Source organism: Pogoniulus pusillus, chromosome 15 (assembly GCF_015220805.1).
Source record: "Pogoniulus pusillus isolate bPogPus1 chromosome 15, bPogPus1.pri, whole genome shotgun sequence".
Classification (NCBI taxonomy): Eukaryota; Metazoa; Chordata; class Aves; order Piciformes; family Lybiidae; genus Pogoniulus; species Pogoniulus pusillus.
Genome location: NC_087278.1, coordinates 3886573 through 3898893, shown reverse-complemented (window position 1 = coordinate 3898893; position 12321 = coordinate 3886573). Strand labels below are relative to the sequence as shown.

Genomic DNA, 12321 nt, shown 5'->3' with positions numbered 1-12321 from the left:
TTCAGGGACTCCACCACCTCCCTGGGCAGCCCTTCCAATGCCAATCACTCTCTCTGTGAAGAACTTCCTGCTAACATCCAGCCTGTACCTCCCCTGGCACAACTTGAGACTGTGTCCCAGCTTCTGCTGAATTTGCCAGTGGATGTAGTTTTACGCAGGGGACTGCCCTTGCACTGACACTCACTAGCAAAGGCTGCTGCATGCGTGTTGCCTGACGTGGTGGACAGCTGCTGCTGGTTGTCCTTGTGGGGCAGCCAGCACTGCAGGTGGTCTGTACGTCTGTCCCCAGGCAGGGAACAAAAGTGCACAACTGCCTGGTTTAACTGTTTTAAAACTTCTTGCTGCTGACATTGCAATAGAGAAAGGCCTGTACCAACAAGGACCAAAAACACAACTATCAGCTCCTGCAGGGCTAGCAGTACACCCACAGAAATGTATTCTTTTCATTACACTGACAGAAATGAAAAGGCCAATTTACAGGGCAGTTTCCCACAATAAATGACTTCCAAACAAAAACTATTTGGATATCTATTTTTATCTTACATAGAGATAGTGCAGAAGTTACATTTAGCATATGTAAGGTACTAGTTCAGCTCCAACCCTATGTGGATTTAAGTTCACAGTATCACAGTATCACCAAAGTTGGAAGAGACCTCATAGATCATCAAGTCCAACCTTTTACCACAGAGCTCAAGGCTAGACCATGGCACCAAGTGCCACGTCCAATCCTGCCTTGAACAGCTCCAGGGACGGCGACTCCACCACCTCCCCAGGCAGCCCATTCCAGTGTCCAATGACTCTCTCAGTGAAGAACTTTCTCCTCACCTCAAGCCTAAATTTCCCCTGACGTAGCCTGAGGCTGTGTCCTCTTGTTCTGGTGCTGGCCACCTGAGAGAAGAGAGCAACCTCCTCCTGGCCACAACCTCCCCTCAGGTAGTTGTAGACAGCAATAAGGTCTCCCCTGAGCCTCCTCTTCTCCAGGCTAACCAATCCCAGCTCCCTCAGCCTCTCCTCGTAGGGCTGTGCTCAAGGCCTCTCCCCAGCCTCGTTGCCCTTCTCTGGACACGCTCAAGCATCTCAACGTCCTTCCTAAACTGGGGGTCCAGTTATTGTCCATCTTTGGCTAGTAACAATTTCACAAGAAGAAACATTTTATTCAAGAGATCAGTCAGGTTACAAAATGAAGTATTTAGAAGTTAGAAAGGGACAAGAGCACAGATGGACATGTACTATAGAAATGCTGGTGACAAACACCCACCAGCCTTGAAACGAATGGGGTCAACTCAACCAAACAGCTGTGAGATTAAAGAGAATTATGACCCCCCGAAAGGAAATTGAGGAGAGTTTGTACATATCTAAGGCATATTTAATTATTTTAATGAGTTTTCAAACATCACCAGGTTATTTTGATTTAGGGACAGTTGGCTCCTTTCAAAAAGATGACAATAAATGTAACCAAACTGTTGGTTGTGGTTGTTGTTGAAAGAGATGCTGTTGAAAGACTCTATGTCATGTTCCAGGCTATACATTCCTGATGCTCTCCTTGTGTTGGATCTAGTAGCCATGCCACCAGATCTGCATGCTGAGCTAGCAGCTGCAGCTGCAGAACTGCAAGATGTAATCCAAGTGGAATGGGGAAAACATGCAGGCAGAGATGGATGGGGCAGAACAAGACCGACTGTTTTGTTCCATCTTACACTCAGATTACATTAGACACATTATGAAACCACAATCTGAAAACTTTGACTCCTATTAATAGATCTTCTACACTGTCGCTAGATGAACCCCACACTGCAAGCAGAGATGTTGCCTGCAACACTCTGGCATGCTTAGAGCAGTGCACCTGCTTTGGCAGTAGTCCTGGAATGCAAGCGGATTGCCTCCACTTCTTACATCCAGCTCTCTGAGGGATGGCAATGTAGAGACATGATCTTTGTATGCAGCAAGTGAAACATCTGATTATGCCTCCAATACAAAAATGCATCCAGCTAACAGATTATTCACTAAAGAAGACTAACCACACACATGGAAGTCCTGTCCGCATAGCATGTAAGGCAGTCCTCTTCTATTCAGACCTGGTAAACCCGGAGTCAGCTGCAAGACTGTGATGAGTTCTGGGCAATTTGAAATGCAACTCATTTAGAAGTACTTCAGAGGCAAGCAATAATAATAAACATAAATAACCAGAGGCCCAGCAAACACAGGCTAATGCTCTAAGACAGCTATAGAGAAGCACAGCGAGTTTCAAATATTGAAGAAGTGACTATAAGAAGGAAGGGAATAAACTGTTCTATGGTGCAATAGCATGAGGGCTGGATTTAAGTTACAGCAAAAAGAGACGTCAGGATTAAACCACGTGTACTCGCTTTAGCTGCTCCCTAACAGTAAAGACAGCAAAGCACTGGAACAGAGCACTTAGGGAAGATGTGGAATTTATGCATTTGAAAGGTTTCAAGGACAGGTAACAAATATAAGTCTATACAAAACAAAACCCTCATGCCATAATTGGATGACTTTGGTGAGTCTGGTTTCTAAGACTTAATTTCTGCCATGGTTTACAAGACTAGTAATAAATTCTTACGAGATAATTGTAATTGTATCTCTGACATATTTCTGTGCCTCAAATTCAGCCCCTTAATAAACTGTTCCATTTTCCATCTAATTGTGTTTCATAAAGTGTCATATTTTCCAGTCCATTCAGATCACTGAAGTATTACTTCTAGGGCTCTCTGTCTTATATCTAGATCAAAATTAAGATCTGGGGGGGAAAGAAAATAAATATCCCTTCATATCCTCCGGGATGAAGCAGGGCAAAGCTAAGGTAAGACTGACCGCGCAGAAAATAAAGTGACCCCGACGTGATTCGAACACGCAGCCTTCTGATCTGGAGTCAGACGCGCTACCGTTGCGCCACGAGGTCCTGCTGAGTAAATTGTCCCGGAGTTTTACAACTCACCCTCAAAGACCGCAATTGCACCACCCCTCATGGCTGAAGACTTTTGTGTGTGTGTGCAGCGTGGACGACGACCCTTCTCATCAGCGAAATCAACCGTACTCCCCACGCCGGCTCCTCTCCTCCTCCGCCACTTCGGGTTTCGCCTTTCCGCGCACGTACATCAACTCTTCCCAACCACATCCCCACTACTGACCCAGAGCAGGACGAGCCTCCCGCTACATTGCCTCCGTACGCAGAGCCGTGGGTCCTAGTACCTGCTGCTACGTATGAGATCTTCCCCCAAGGCTCACTCGTTAGCATTGCCCACCAATAGAGGATTGTATATGGGGTTGGCTTCCGCATAAAAGCGCTCCCCTGAAAACCGTTGCAAGGCAGTTCCTCGTTAGTATAGTGGTGAGTATCCCCGCCTGTCACGCGGGAGACCGGGGTTCGATTCCCCGACGGGGAGGCCATAGCGAACGTTTTTCCTCCCCTGCCTGCACCCCTCGCAACCGGAAGGGCGAGGCGGGCTGGGCCGTGCGTGTTTTGCCTCCCGAGAGCCAACGGCTGGGCCGCGAGCCTCCCGCGCCGAGAAAAGGAAACAAACAAAATCGCGCGAGGGCAGCCTCCCCGTCGGGGAATCGAACCCCGGTCTCCCGCGTGACAGGCGGGGATACTCACCACTATACTAACGAGGAGCTGGGGGCTGCCGGCGCCCCGCCGCTCCGCGGAGCTGCAAGGGAGAGCCAGGCCCGGGCTGATAGTTGCTGGGGAAGCCTTTCGTGGGGTACCGCAACCCCCCCATGCCCTCCTTCCTTCCCTTCCTTCTTAGCCCCAGGGAAGCTGCGGCTGGGCGGAGCGAGCCCTGTCCTGGAGGCTTGGCGTAAGGACGGGGCTGTGCCGGCCGCTGCTGGTGTCCAGCACGGGGGGGCGGTGGGGAGAAGGCGGAGGAAGGGAAAAGTCTGCAGTTCGGCTGTATTTTTTCCGACAATGCGTGCTGGCCTGGAGAGGGAGCGGTGCTGCGCCCCCGATCGCCGCCCTTCTCTCCCCCAGGACTGCGGACCTGCCCGGCCCCTGCGCACGCAGCGCAAGGAAGCCGCCCGGCTGCAGCGCTGAGGGGCACAGCAGCAGCTCGGATGTCTGTTCGTATTTTTGCTGCTCCCTCCCGCAGTTTCTTTTCACTGCAACCTGAGAAACCCTGGAGTCAGCAGTGCTTGGGGTGAAGGGACTCGAGCACCTGCTCCTTACCTACCTAAAAAGGGATCGAGAGAAATCGAAACCACTTACTTCGAGGTTTGAGTAAAGGCAGAAGGACATAACCTGGCCATACGGCTTCGTACTGACTTGGTCAGCAGCAGCATGGTTCTAAGCCTGCCTCGCAGTGACCTGAGAGAGGAGGCTATTTTTAATTTGCTAGCCGGTTAGGGGAGGACTTAACATCAAGTAATAAACAAGTGATTGGAATAAGCAGTGCTCTCTTTTGATGGTGTTCTCTACTGTTAATATTTCTCTGGATAAAAGGACCCTGCTCAGCTTAGCTATTTCAGACGAGCACAGCAAAAGATCAAACAGCAATCTATACATAGGCATCACACTGTAAGTGACCTCAAAGTTTAAGCAGTTGAATAGAATGATGTGTTTCTCAGTGGATGCAACAGATTCTGATTTTGTCCTGACGAGTGAAAAGTTAACAGCTAAAATCTCACTGTAATTTTATTGCTAGAGAAAGGCAACAAAGCTGGTGAAAGGCCTGGAACACAAACCCTATGAGGAGAGGCTGAGGGAGCTGGGGGTGCGCAGCCTGGAGAGGAGGAGGCTCAGGGCTGACCTCATTGCTCTCTACAACTACCTGAAGGGAGGCTGTAGCCAGGTGGGGGTTGGTCTCTTCTGCCAGGCAACCAGCAACAGAACAAGAGGACACAGTCAAGTTGTGCCGGGGAAAGTATAGGCTGGATGTTAGGAGGAAGTTGTTGGCAGAGAGAGTGATTGGCATTGGAATGGGCTGCCCAGGGAGGTGGTGGAGTCACTGTGCCTGGAGGTGTTCAAGAAAAGCCTGGATGAGGCACTTAGTGCCATGGTCTGGTTGATTGGCTAGGGCTGGGTGCTAGGTTGGACTGGATGATGTTGGAGGTCTCCCAACCTGCTTGATTCTATGATTCTATGAACATGATGACAGGAACTGGTAGGGCTGTGATCAGGTGATAAGCTTTAAACCTCCCTGCAGCAGGAGCAAAAGCAGTGTTGTTAGGCTGGTCTAAACTTGCTGTGCCTGTTCAGAGTTTGTTCAAAACATGCTGATAGTGAATTTGAAGCTGGGATACATTCTGAGGGTCCAAACATTACCTGTTCCCGTTTTGTGAAACCACTCATGCTGAGTTGGTACAGACAGATCCTTTTGCCAGCCCAAGGTCAGGCCTGATGAGGCTCTGAACAGACAACTACTTGTGGATGCTCCTGCTTAGTGCAGAGGGGTTGGACTAGATGACATTTGGAGGTCCCCTCCAACCCAGTGCATCCACTAACTCAATGATTCTGTCTTTTGTTTTGATTTACATTAGTGCTTCTCATGATGTGTGATTGGAACGAGGTGGATTTTACTTCCAAAGGCATAAGGAGCTTGCTTCAGGACAATCATCTTCATTTCTTTGCTGTCTGTTTTGCAGGACAGTGATCTTGCCTTGGAGAAGTTTGGAATTGCGTTGGCTCCCTCTGGTGGCATTCCGAGTTCCTCTCCTTCACAGCCCGGTGAAATGAACTGATTTAAAATTAGCTTGATAACGGAAATTTGAGGTGATTACTTTGTGTAATCGTTCTATTAAAAACAGGAGAAAGAAATCATCGTGTCTCTTAAATCTGATACACAAAATCATCTACAGTCTACCACTGCCTGAGGGGAGGTTGTAGCCGGGTGGGGGTCGGTGTCTTCTCCCAGCAACCAGTAGCAGAACAAGGGGACACAGTCTCAAGTTGTGCCAGGGCAGGTACAGACTGGATGTTAGGAGGAAGTTCTGCTCAGAGAGAGTGATTGGCATTGGAATGGGCTGCCCAGGGAGGTGGTGGAGTTGCTGTCCCTGGGGTGTTCAAGAAAAGACTAGCTGGGGCGCTTGGTGCCATGGTCTAGTTGATGGGATGGGGCTGGGTGCTAGGTTGGCCTGGATGATCTTGGAGGTCTCTTCCAACCTGGTAGATTCTGTGATTCTGTGATCTATTTAAATGAAATTCTAGCCATTTGGGGTCAAAATAGCTGGAGAAAACATCATTTCCTCTCACATTCTCTTAAGGGAATTAATGGATAGTATTTTGCTAGTATGTTTTCAGAAAGGAGTTACAATCATTCCTTAGCTGTAGGGCTGCCCTGTTTCACTTGTGTATAGGGTTAACACTCCTGGGGGAGTGACCCTGAACCTGACCCCAGGGGTCTTGGCCCCTCCTCAGGGGTGGGCCACACTCCAGGTGATGGTTAGCCCACTCCCCCCACTTCCTGCGGTATAAAAGAGGAGCACTTCCTGCTCCTCGCTCTCTTGCTCTGTTTCTCCTCTACCTGCGTTCATGATCACACACACACTGATACTGCATACCAGCCACGAGGCAGAGACACCATCACACACTCGGGTTGTATCCATCCCTGTTTTGTATTTTGCTGTTTTCCCTTCCTTATCCTTTGTAAACTCCCCTACCTCCAATCCCTTTTTCTAAGTTATTGTTAAACTTTTCCTTTTTAACTTCCAAATCGAGTGAGATTGATTTATTGGGGTGTCCCTACCTTTTATCTCTCTCCCTGTCTTTTGGGGAAAGGAGGGGGAGGAGGGGAGGGCACTCTATAAACCTCTATAAATTCTATAAATTGTCATTGGGTCTACCAAATTTATAAGAGTCTCTGGGAACCTGCATTTGAACCCAAGACAACTTGGCAGCAAAAATCAATCATTCTTTTACTGGAAGTTTTAATAGGAGAATTTCTGGTTTGAAATTAAGGCACTTGGCAGCTGTTGCCACTTGCATGCTGAGAGTCCTTGCCAGAGTTGAACCAGATGTGCACTTAATGCCTGGTCGTGTCCATTTGTTGTTAATAATGAATAGAGAAAAGAAAGAAAAGATAAAAAGGAGCAGGAAATGGGGAAGAAGTTAGATCATTTCCCCTGTTTATACATGTGGGAAAGACCCAGATTTTGGGGGGATGCTGCAAAAGATGAAACTAACCTTTTTGGTTAGGCTTGAGTAACACAAATGTTCTCAGTGTACCAAGACCAACCAAGATGAAGAAAATTAGGTTAAGAAAATTACTGGTCACCTACCTCTGCAACATTAAGTCCTCATGACCAAACATTGTAGGTTTACAAGGTTATTGAATGGTCCTGCTCATTTCTTTACTTAGTAATAACTGAGAGTTCAAGGGCTACTCCTGGAAACAGAGAGAGAAAGTATTTTTGGTCACTTTGACCTGCTCTTATGAACACTTTCAGGTTTGTACCCATCATAAGGACACAGAGCAGTTGGAGTGTGTTCAGAGGGAGGCCACAAAGATGATCCAAGGGCTGGAGAACCTCTGCTATGAGAAGGACCTGAGGGAGCTGGGGTTGTTTACCCTAAGGAAGGCTCCAGGGGCACCTTTAGAGCTGCCTTCCAATACCTGAAGGGATCCTACAGGAAGGTTGGAGAGGGACCTTTCATAAGGATGTGTAATGGTAGAACATAGGAGAATGGTTTTAAGCTGAGGGAGAGTAGGTTCAGAATGGATCTTAAGAAGACATTCTTCAATACCAGGATGGTGGGACTCTGGAATAGGTTGCACAAGGAGGTTGTGGATGCCTCCTCCCTGGAAGTGTTCAAGGCCAGATTGGATGAGGCCTTGAGCAGCCAAGGCTAGTTAGGAGGCATGGATGTTGGATGAGGTGATCTCTGAAGTCCCAACCTAAGCCATTCTATGGTAACAGGAGACCCAGTGTCAATTCACTTACCTAAAGCCCCTGACACCAGCACTGGATGCAGGCATTCTTATCACACACTACCTGCTGTAACTGTGGAGTGTGGTGATTTCCCCTTTATTTGGAAGTGAAAGAACAACTGTATTCAGAAATGGGCACTACAGGGCCAGCCAATAATACTCCTGCTCTCTCAAGCACGGGCATGCTGTGCTTGAAGCTTAGAATTAGAGCAGAGTTTGCTTACAATTTAGGGGGTACAGAAGAGCATTGCAGTTCTGCTGAGCGGATGCAGAACTTCAGCTGAGATATTCAGGAGGAGGATGTTGTGGAGAGATACATATCTCAGATTCCAATACCTTTGTGTTTCAGGATGCATTCAGAATTTGGGTGTTGCCTTCTGCTGGTTCCATGTTTAAACTTCCTCTGTGGTAAAACAATTACTTAGAGACTTCAGTGAGTGAAATAATTCCATAATTTTTGGCTTTCTAGCAGACAAGGTAGTGAAAACTGTAGAGAGCAAAATATGCACAGAACTCATGGGAAAGAGGATATGAGATCTGGAAGGCTGCAACTGCAGTTTCTGCTTCATGTATTCAAACAGTGCAGCCAAGAGATGGTCATTGTGCAGTGTGCTTTCTCCCCCTGCCAGGTCACTTTTTGAAAGGGAAAACCTTATTGAGTTATGTATCAAGAATGGCAGCTTCATGGCTGGTCCAAAATGGCACAAAGAGAGGATGGGGCTGAGCGATGGTATCAGAGCAGCCCAACAGCAAGTGTGCCATGTGCATTATCAAAAGCCTACTTGCCAAGACCTTAGCAGCTCAGCAGGCTCTTGTGCCTACGTTGATCTTCTCAGTCAGAACAAACCCACTTCTCAAAGCCTTTCCTCATCTGGCAGGTCTTCCAGTCCTCTGATCATTCTCCTGGCCCTTCTCTGGACGCTTTCCAGCCTCTCTGCATCTTTTTTTTGTATAGCAGAGACCAAAAGTGAATGCAGTGCTCCGGCTGTGGTCTGACAAGTACCGAGTAAAGTGAGACAATGACTTCATTATCTCTGTTAGTGACGCCCTTGCTGATGCAAGCCAGCATGCTGTTGGCTTGCTTTGCCACTGCAAAGATGATGTTTGTCTTCCCATTAACTGCTATGCATGGTAGAGCCCTGCTTTCCTGGCAGCTGCACACCTGCCTGCCGATGGGAAGTGCTGCATGGACTCCTCGGTTTCCTTTGTTTGCTTGACAGGCTTTTGCTTTGTCTTTACCTCAACTCATGACTTCTCTCACTTTTCTGATTCTCTCCCCTGTCCTGGTGTGAGGGAATGAGTAACCATCTGTAGGGTGCTTAGTTGCCAGCTGGGGTTAAACCATGACGCAGTGGAGAGACAGAGAGAGCATTTTGGTGTTAGGTTAGCAGGATATTATTCTGGGCTGCCTAGAGCATCCAAAGACAGGTGGGGTTGTTTGAGTGGGAAATTGTTATTCCTGCTTGTTTCCTATAGCCCTCCTTGTCCCAGGACGTTACTTCCTTAAGAATTCATTATTTCAGCAGCACAGAAACATTATCTACCTTGATCCATTTCTTTCCCTTCATTAAGTTTCTCTACAGGAAGCTGGCCATACACAAAGGCCTTAAGTTATATTCTTGGTGTATTAGTACTAAAGAAATGGTTTCACTGGGAATGAAGATTGTTTTATATTGAAATGTAGTTCATTAGGTAATTTAATTGATAGGTTTGGTTCTACCACAAGGCAGCTCCCAAAAAAAGGGGGATAATTTAACTTAACACACTATGTGTAACACCTTCCAAGCCTCCACGTGGTAATTGCTAATCATTATGTCTCAAGCAATGGTCTTTTGGCAGGAACTTAATGACTGTTATTCCACTGGGCAAGCTAAGGCTCTGGTGTTCACTTACTGAGTTATTGTCTTAATTCTTTGTGTGATCACAGCAAATGTAATGAATAATAGATGGGAAATGAAGGATAAGAGAATCTATTCATCAAAGACCTTATTCAAAGGATATACAAACTCAAAGGATATACAAGTCTAGCTTGCTGGACTGTTTCATGCAAGTGATAGTGTAATTTCTACAGCAGCTGCATAGTAGCAGCTGCATGATTCATAGAAAGATGTGTGCATCCTACCATCCTTGCAAACTGCAAAAGCAAATGTATAGAGTACAAAGACATTTTCATAGGTGAGACTGCTTTCAAGCAGCTGAAGATGTGATGTGACTTAATGTCATTACATAACTGTCTATTCCTTGCTTTAAATGTAGATAAACTGTAAGGGAGAAAAAAGCAGTAGAAGGTAACATGAAAAGAAAGAGTCTAGAAGGTCTTGGAAGTATTTGTATTACAAAACATTCTATCATTCATCTAACTATGGTTCCTAGATTATTCTGAAGGGGAGAGATTTTTTCATCATCTTTAAAGTGCCTTAAAATAGTTGACCTTTTATATCTACTGTTTGCTTTCCTGCAGCCTGCAATGGGAGAGAATTTTTTTGCTGTTCTGCAAACATCATCATTTTCTCCTAGGCGTAGCCATCTATGAAGGACTTGTAGAGGGAGTACATCTTAGAGAAGGAGGGGTTTGGGGTTGGCATGGTTTAGAGATGGCATGGGAAAGTCAGACAGCTAGCATGCTGCAGGAGTGCCCCATTTGCAACATTTCTTTAAGTAGTCTTGTAAACCACTTCTCATTTTCTCAGAGACCAAATATGTTAAGCTCCACATTGATGTGAGATGTGCTGCAGAAGGTGGCATGTGGTAGAGAGCTCAAGGATATAAGCATTTGCCATGGGGCATGTGGTTATTTTCCACAGAGATGAGATGCTACATTGTGTAAAGCCATCACCCCTTGTCCTGTTGCAACAGCCCTTGCTGAAAAGATTGTCCCCATCTTTCTTATAGGGCCCATTTAAGTACTGAAATGCTGCAATGGAGTGTCCTCAGAGTCTCCTCTTCTCCATGCTGAACACCTCCAACTCTTTCAGCTTGTCTTCACAGGAGAGGTGTTCCCTATGCTTCTACTCAACCTGAAACCTCCATTAAATGTTAAACCTACACCTGAAGACTTTATGTGCAGAACAGGAACTTAGTTGGATTATGAGTTCCACAGAAAAGCCATTCCTGCAATATGGATCAGCAGCTGTCTTTGGCAAGATACAGATACACAGATTAGATAAGAAGCTGTATTTGAGTAAATATTGTCCCTGTCCCACACAGGCAAATCACTCTCTGGGGCTGGGATGCTAGGAGCTCCCTGTGGCAGTTGAGGATGTGGCAGGGCAGAGTTTGGTAGCTTAGGCTGGTTCCATCACCCCAGCCAGAAGCAGATTATCTGGGAGGCACTGAGGCAGCCCCAGCCTTGGGCACTGAGCACCTCTGTGGGGATGGGTCAAGGCCACATTGGGATGTCAGCCAGTAGATGTGAATTAGGAATAGTCCTGGTGAGAAGCTCTGGGGCCTGGCACACCCCTGAATGGCCAGCCAGAGTCTCTCCATGGTATTGTCTGGGGTCCTCTGCCCATGGGTGCCCATGGGAACATGCTGCCCTGGCTCTGTCTTGGCCCCAAGCCCCATTGCTCTAGCATAGTGTAAAGACATGCTTCTAGGTCAGGAGCATGTCTCTCTGCCTTGACCCTCTCTGCAGCTAAGACATCTGAAATGGAGATTTTCTGTTAGCTCTCTTTCAGCTGCCGAGGGATAGAACACCAAGACTGAAAACAAGAAGCATCATTACATCTGCTGAAATCAGCACGTTTTAGTGGGCAGATGGGTCAGAGAAATCAAGGACATCAGGACAGGAGTCTAACTTACACTGCTAGTCAAACAGGCTGCCCAGGGATGTTGTGGAGGCTCCCTCTCTGGAGATATTCAAGAACCGTCTGGATGAGTTCCAGTGTGGTCTGCTCTAGGTGATCCTGCTCTGCCAGGGGGGCTGGACCAGAGGAGCTTTCGAGGTCCCTTCCAGCCCCTGACATTCTGTGATTCTAACAAAATCCCACTCTGGGAAGGACAAACCACTGGCAGCAATAGAAGGTGGGGACTAACAGGCTAGGAGGAACTCTGTGCAGAAGGACTCGAACATTGAAAAAATCTTATGATTAGCAAAAGGGAAGTGGAAGTAGCAGCATGGGACAAAGTATTTTGGAATGGGGTGCAAGGATTGATAGACAGCCCTGATTAGTGAACAATTATAAGGGGTCTTCATGTTCTACAAGATCAAAGCAGGAAAGTGGTGCACTGTGGCAATTATCTATCAAAGGGTGAGAGCACAATAGATAAAGTTGATAAAATACTCCTGTGTTCATTAGTCTCATTATGTTGCAAATGTGTTATAGGGCACTGTATGCTAATGCTGTACCTGCCAGACAGAAAATGTTAATGGCAATGATAGAAAGACAAATTACAAGGAAGCCAATCCATGCTCAGCCATTACAAATCCAAGTACATGCTC

General features: G+C 46.8%; 3 non-coding genes across 3 annotated transcripts; 1 reads left to right on the top strand and 2 right to left on the bottom strand.

Moving 5' to 3' along the window:
• Window positions 1–2848: 2848 nt before the first annotated feature.
• TRNAW-CCA (transfer RNA tryptophan (anticodon CCA)) lies at window positions 2849–2920 on the bottom strand. Its single transcript has one exon. It is a non-coding gene; the product is annotated as a tRNA-Trp (tRNA).
• Window positions 2921–3332: 412 nt separating this feature from the next.
• TRNAD-GUC (transfer RNA aspartic acid (anticodon GUC)) lies at window positions 3333–3404 on the top strand. Its single transcript has one exon. It is a non-coding gene; the product is annotated as a tRNA-Asp (tRNA).
• A 157-nt stretch (window positions 3405–3561) lies between these two features.
• On the bottom strand, window positions 3562–3633 carry TRNAD-GUC (transfer RNA aspartic acid (anticodon GUC)). The gene has a single exon. It is a non-coding gene; the product is annotated as a tRNA-Asp (tRNA).
• Window positions 3634–12321: the final 8688 nt, after the last annotated feature.